Raw genomic sequence first — 6,618 nt, forward strand, 5'->3', positions numbered from 1 at the left:
TTATTCAGTGTAATCAGGATTTACACATAAAAAAAGTTTTATGGAGAAGTATTTTGAATAGCGAGGGCTGCACAGTGGCACAGTTGGTAGAGCTGTTGCCTTGCAGCAAGAAGGTTCTGGGTTCGATTCCCGGCCTGGGGTCTTTCTGCATGGAGTTTGCATGTTCTCCCTGTGCGTGCGTGGGTTTTCTCCGGGTACTCCGGTTTCCTCCCACAGTCCAAAAACATGACTGTCAGGTTAATTGGCCTCTCCAAATTGTCCCTAGGTGTGAGTGTGTGTGTGCATGGTTGTGTGTCCTGTGTGTCTCTGTGTTGCCCTGCGACAGACTGGCGACCTGTCCAGGGTGTACCCCGCCTCTCGCCCGAAACGTTGGCTGGAGATAGGCACCAGCACCCCTCCCGACCCCACTGAGGGAAAAAGGGTGCAAGAAAATGGATGGATGGATGGATTTTGAATAGCATGTTTACCTAAGGTTAATTATTTAAGTTGAAGTTTGCAGCTTATTTTGTGTATGCCCAGTGAAATAATACTCAGATTGAAGTCCTTCAACATTACAGTTTAGTAAATTAATATTGAATCAGTTTGAGTCTACTGTAATTTAAACTACGTTAGCATAGTAATCTAAATTATGTTCGATTGACATAGTGTTTCTCTAGGAGAAAAGCACTATGTTAAACTGTATAAAACGATCTAGGGTTATGGGTAACCCTAACTCCATCACTAATCTCAAATTGAGTGGTAGAGATGGCTTAATCTTCAAATGCTTTATGAAAGTACTGGTTTAAAGATGCATTTTCTCTAGAATTGAGCTCTGTAGCCTGACTCTGAATCTGCTCTAGTGGGAAAAGATTGATTTGCCTGATGGTGTCTCAGGCCTCTGTGGTTTATTTAATCATTTCATAAGCTTGCAGAGAAAAGGCCTAAAGAGAATGGTTTGTAAATGTATCCAAATACCAAGTTAATGTTGTACATTTCATTTACATTATTTCACTAAGTTGGAACCCTCTCTTTTAAAAAAGACGTTATGTCCAAATCTGAAGCATTTCAACTAAATGACACCGACACCAAGTTTTTCTACCAAACCTTAGTCGGCTTCCTTTTTCACCTGTCAACTGTTGAACATAGACATGTTTAAATAACACCAGGTCTATGTAGGCAATTATAACTAATTTTCATATGTCCTTAAAGAGTATCTAAAAGCTGAACAACTTATTTCTCCTGATAATTTCTTGAAACCACTTCTTGTTCGTCCAACATTTTAATATGCTTCATTACTGACTTGTCATGAGCTGATGGATACAGAACATGTCCTGAAGAATCCTTAGTGGATTCTTAGATTCAGCATCTAATTTAGTATTAGATGCTGTTTTGTTTATAAAATCATGCCTTTATGATTTTTGTATAAATGCATGTCATTAAACAAAAACATACCTGAATACTACATTAAAAAATCACTTTGACAAGCACTGACATTTTATTTTACTTATTTCTTTTTAATAAAGACATTGACAGACAAAGTGAACTGCATTCAATTGACCAAGGATAAGAAATTGTTCCACCAGTTCACACTTTGTGCATTCTTTGGATTAAGAAATAAGTCCGAGCTGCACATATTAATAAAAAAAGAAAATAAAAGTAGAAGATCCAAAGATATATCTTTAGTTATACAGAATCACTGAGACTGCTTAACATAGTGCTGTAGCCATTTAACTGCTTAACATAAGTACAAGTGTTATTATTCCACTTGAAGTAAAAATAGTAACAAACTATTAAATTAACTAAAATTTCTCTTATTATTACATGGAAAATTCACTAGATGTGCAAAAACATAAGTGAAAAAGAAACACACTCAATGACATGCCTGTGGAAGTAATTACAGCTCTAGTAAGCCCTTTTAGAAAGTAAAAAGGCACAAATTAACTATTTAAAAAAAGAATCAACAAGATAAACACTGCCCATTTGGAAACATGAAAGCACAAGAACAAATTGTTGTAACTTATGAGCAAACTATATATATATATTTGTGTGTGTGTGTCACTGACAAAGATCTCCACTCTCACACCAGTGTAGATCTTTGCAGCAGTACATTCACAAATAATTACAGAGTATTATCAGTCACTACTGAAGTCGTCTCTGCTCCTGACAAAGTCTGTAGATCGGGGTGTCCAAAGTCGGTCCTAGTGGCCCGGCATCCTGCATGTTTTATTCTCTCCCTTATGGTAGCAACAACCTTTTCAGCTTGTCAATGTTCTTCTTAGCCCTTTTAACGAGCCATCATTTGATGCAGGTGTGTTAAACAAGGGAGAGAACTAAAACATGCAGGATGCCAGCCCTCCAGGACCCACTTTGGGCTCCCCTACTGTAGATAATACTCTGTTGCCTGCATCTTCATCTTTTGGTGCTGCAGCTCTCTGAGGATGATGCTCTGGAGACCTCTTGGACCTTTGTCAGTTAGGGCACAGGACAAACCTTTAAAGTTGAACATAAATAAAAATACAAAATTTAGATGCTTTTACTTTTTGTATGTTTATGCATTACTTAAAAACCTACTTTTAAATTTACCTCCCGATAACAGGTGGGAAACTCCTTTAGAGTGTCTTCATAGGATGACAGAGATTTCCAATGATGGTTCATCAACAGGGTTCCTCTTCCAGTCTCTTTACTGTCATGATGTCATCGATTGCCCTTGTTTTGTGTGAAGACTGACAGAGTCTGAAATGCATTTATGAAAAGGACAAATCAACTCAGTAAAAGTATAAATTTGTAAGTTCTGGAGTATCTAGTCACATTATCTGTCAAGTATGATAACAGTATAAAGTTTTATACTGTCACCAGACAGGATCTCTTCCAAAGACAGAACTTCTGTGTCTGTATCAGTCTTCAAGTGACCAACATCTTCTAAAGCCAATGCTAAGATGTTTTCTCCTTTCTGATCTTGCGATGAGCCTTGGCACAAGCTTTGTGTCCATCTGTGTCTGCACAAACATGCACAAACAACATCAACTGTGTCAAAGATGTATATGCAGTATGTACCAGCAAGGTTATTCAATGCCTGGTCAGTGTTCCTTACTTACATTCATGGGCTTTGCCATGGAAAATTGAGAGAAATGGCTTCATTTTAAGCAGGTGTTGGAGCTCAGGACAGCATTTTGTTAGTTTTCAAGTTATGTCCAGTACTTGCATGCTACATCCATGGGAAAAAAAAGGTGATTGTCTGTTGGCCAGCCTTTGTTGAAAAGAACAAGGGTTATGCAAAATCTCATACCCTATCTAAGAGCACTAAGCAGCACTCCATGTATACACACCTCTAGCTCCAAGCCTCCTCATCCAGTTTGCTGCTGGATCTGTGAGAGATCTCCCTGGCTGCTGACCATTGCCCACCACAAAATCTAGAATGCATACAATTCAGTCAGGCATTCTGTTATTACAGGCTAAAAGGTTACTGTTATTATACATTTACAATCTGCAGTCTTACATTTTTGGTTGATTTGTGTATACAGTCCACACATTTTCCTACGTTTTCATCCTTGGCTATGAAAAGGTCCTGAAATATAACCTGTTCCTCCAATCTGAAAAACAAGAAATAAAATACATTTCATGAGGTGTTATAGTCCAAAGGTAGTGAACATCACTAACATATAAAAAGCTGGAGAGATGCTACTGGGCCTTTTCTTCTTCTGAAAAGACTGAGAGGATGGGACAACAGGAGGAGAAACAGGAACCAGATCAAGCACTATCACAGTATCTTCCTGGTTCTCTGGTATCATCATTGGATGCTCCTCAGTAAGCATCCCAGGCTGCTCCTGACCTATGGTCTCTGTCTGTTCAAAGATCAGGTTCTCAGCTCTTTACTTCTCTTCATCTGGCTTGTAACAGCAATAAATAACATAGACAGGAGGAAAGAAATGTGTATGTACTGATGCAAGTTCGTTTTTAATTCAAGTAAATGACCTAGCTGCAATCAGGGTTCATAAACAAAATTGTAAAGGTCATCAGAGCCTAGGGGCACTGATGTTTTTAGCAACCCTCCAATTTTACAAAGTGGCAACAACAAGCATGACTATAAATACTATTATGTGACTTTAGCATTGCTAATTAACCGTATTAAGCACAGGTACAGTGTACAGGTACAATTAGACTCCTAGAGGCTAATTTAGCTAGCTTCCACCGTATATTCTCCGGCAAAAATTTTTTTACAAACGTTTCTTCAACCATTCGCATCACAGTCCTACTGCCATTAAGTCCTAAAACTACCATCAGTAACTTTATAACGTAAAACTTTGGAGTTATTTTTGGTTTTAGAGTACAAAAACATTTTGACAGATGCAGGTTTCTACTCACCGGAGTGTAAGTGTCGCATAGGATGACGTCGCATTTTCTTCTTCTTGGGTTTTTGTGGGATCGTTCCTTATTTTTATTATTTCAATAAAAAATATTAAACGTTTACAGAACAGTTTGCATGCAATCACAAAAGAAAATACATCTTAATTTTTTTTAATTTATTTGGTGTAAATCATTGATATCGTACTCAAAAATAGTTGGTAAATTTTTTTAAAAAAAGGCTTTTAAATCAAGTTACAACCACAACAAAAACCCTCCGGTTTTATATTTTACTGAGTTATTTTTAAATACCGAATTAAAGTCCTTTGACCGATACGTCTGACATGTATTTGTAGTAAATATTCTTAATATCCTGTTCAAACTGGCACATAAATTCTAAATAAAGGTTTTTTTTAAAAATAGAATAGACTCGTCATCTTATTCGTTCCCAGGTCGTCAGTATGGACGCTTAGGGAGCAGTGGCGGAGCCAGAGGGGGGGCCAGGGGGGCCAGTGCCCCCCCTGTCATCTGATTGGCCCCCCTAGTGGTCCCCCTAGATTATTGACATGTAACCGCACCAGGTTATTCCTGTACATTATTTGGAATCATTCTAAGCCAACCTAATATCTAAAGAAGAAAAACAATAATAAATATATCAAAAGAAAATGTATAAAACTTTATATAAGTCCATGTGATGACATAAATAAATAGATTTTTATCAGGCACGATACCAGCCTCCTTTATACTCATAAAAACAAGCTGATATTCTTCTCCTGGGTGTTTCAGTTATGCTGTGCTGTGGTGAAACTCAAAGCCTAAAGCACTTCATACCTGGTGGTGATGGTAAAACACCAATAAGTTATTTATTGATCCTCCGCAAAAAAGAGAAAAAAACGAAGAGGGGTCGACAATGTTCGTAGTTTGGATCAGAGGTGGCGCTACAGTTTTTTTTTTGTTGTCCGTCAAAGAAAAAAAGAATTTTATTTCCAATTTGTAGTCATCAAACGAAACATTTATTATTTCTCTGCTAGAACGTTTTTGAAATCAGGTAACATTTCACGAAATGACGTGATTAGAAGACGGCAGAACTCTTATCGTTTCCTGATCCCCGCATCACTTCCCTCTGCGGGAGAAAAACCCCGCAGAAGCGGATCAGCTGCGCTAGGCGCTTCAAAGTCTCTGGTCCGTTAAAGCGTCCAGATCAGAGGTGATTCTCTGACTGATATTGTTCTTAGTCTGATTAATAATGAGCTCCACGATGTTCTCTGTGCGTAAAGTTGAAACTGTCTGCGCACCAAGTGGTCAGCTGTGCGCTTGATCACAGTCTGGACAGAAACCAGCGAACTGCTCTCTGTTCTTATCAAGACGAGGCTGAGGAGGGAATCTGACATATTAACTCAGTTTTTACTGGTTTTGTTTTTAAAACACCATTAACGTAAGCAGTGTAACTATATATTGTATATTTGGCGTTTGTCATCTCATGCGTGATTAATTGGGGCGTAACGGTGGAGCATTTAAGCGCATTTATCGCCCAGCGCTCTGCGCTTGTTTCTGCCTAACGGATCTGCACTTTAATTTCTTTCCTTTCTCAACAGTCAGCTGTTATTCCTCTACTTAAACTACAATAAGTAGATCACATTCTCTTTAGGTTTCTGTGCTCCAAACTCATTAAATGTAAACTCATTAGAAGCCCGAACCACCATCAGGCAAATAATTCTGGTCCGACCCAAAATATTGTTACCTGTCAAATTACCTGTCCAATCAGAGCTTCCTAACCAAGGTGTCCATAACTCTTCAACACGCTGTCAGCTCCCGGTCCGAAAGACGCATTTAGTTCAGTGTCCATGAGATGATATTCAGAAAGGATCTTTTATTTGATTGATTTTAGTTTCCTCTGTGATGAACTCTGCGTAAAGTCTATTATGTCTCCATGTGCGCCAGTCAAAGGTGTTAATTATAACATGTCAAATGACAGAGGGGCTTAAAAAATAACCAAATATTCAGTTTGGTTACTTTTTTAAATTATATATATGTGCACACACACATTTAAAATTTTGCCCCCCCAGAGGTAGTCCTGGCCCCCCCTTGGCCCCCCCAACTTTAAAAGTCTAGCTCCGCCACTGTTAGGGAGCGGTACAGCATTCAATGAGAGAACCCTTCTCGTCACATATTGACGCGAAGGGGGTACCGTACCTGCCCAAGCGTCAATATGTGACGAGTTGGGACTGAGAATGTGTTGTTCCTGCAGACTATGATCTTTAACTGTTCAAATCCAGTTCAAAAATACTATTTATTTTT

At 38.5% G+C, this 6,618-nt stretch overlaps 1 long non-coding RNA gene across 1 annotated transcript in view; it reads right to left on the minus strand.

Moving 5' to 3' along the window:
* Positions 1-1,472: 1,472 nt before the first annotated feature.
* The window catches only part of LOC103468219 (uncharacterized), a 352,500-nt gene continuing 347,354 nt past the window's right edge, over positions 1,473-6,618 (minus strand). The window contains exons 2-6 of the long non-coding RNA XR_014088451.1: positions 3,476-3,569; positions 3,306-3,389; positions 3,075-3,226; positions 2,563-2,975; positions 1,473-2,469 (exon numbers count right to left, since the gene is read on the minus strand). This is a non-coding gene — a long non-coding RNA (uncharacterized LOC103468219). The remainder of the gene's footprint in view (positions 2,470-2,562; positions 2,976-3,074; positions 3,227-3,305; positions 3,390-3,475; positions 3,570-6,618) is intronic.

Source organism: Poecilia reticulata, chromosome 8 (genome assembly GCF_904066995.2).
Source record: "Poecilia reticulata chromosome 8, P_reticulata-male-v2, whole genome shotgun sequence".
NCBI classification, from domain to species: domain Eukaryota; kingdom Metazoa; phylum Chordata; class Actinopteri; order Cyprinodontiformes; family Poeciliidae; genus Poecilia; species Poecilia reticulata.